This window comes from Pteropus vampyrus, unplaced genomic scaffold (assembly GCF_000151845.1).
Source record: "Pteropus vampyrus isolate Shadow unplaced genomic scaffold, Pvam_2.0 Scaffold7, whole genome shotgun sequence".
NCBI classification, from domain to species: Eukaryota; Metazoa; Chordata; class Mammalia; order Chiroptera; family Pteropodidae; genus Pteropus; species Pteropus vampyrus.
In genome coordinates, this window is record NW_011888788.1 from 16,916,560 (window position 1) to 16,916,925 (window position 366).

The window sequence follows — 366 nt, forward strand, 5'->3', positions numbered from 1 at the left end:
CTCTCCTCTGGCTCTCCACCTAACCATTATATTAGTGCTAACTGCATTCCCTATGCCATGCTCCCCATCTCTGTGAATCTATCAACTACTAATTTGTACCTCTTTAACCCTTCACACCATTCTCCCAGCCCCCCAAACTCCTACCCCTCTGGCCGTCACCAAATTGTCCTCTATATCTGTGAGTCTGTTTTTGATTAGTTTGTTCTTTTTGTTCCTTAGATTCGGCATCTAAGTGAAATCATATGGTATTTATCTTTCTCTGTATGACTTATTCACTCAGCATAATAACCTCTAGTTCCATCCATGTCGTCGAAAATAGTAGGATTTCATTTTTTTTTAATGAAATTATCTGTTAGTGGGCATTTA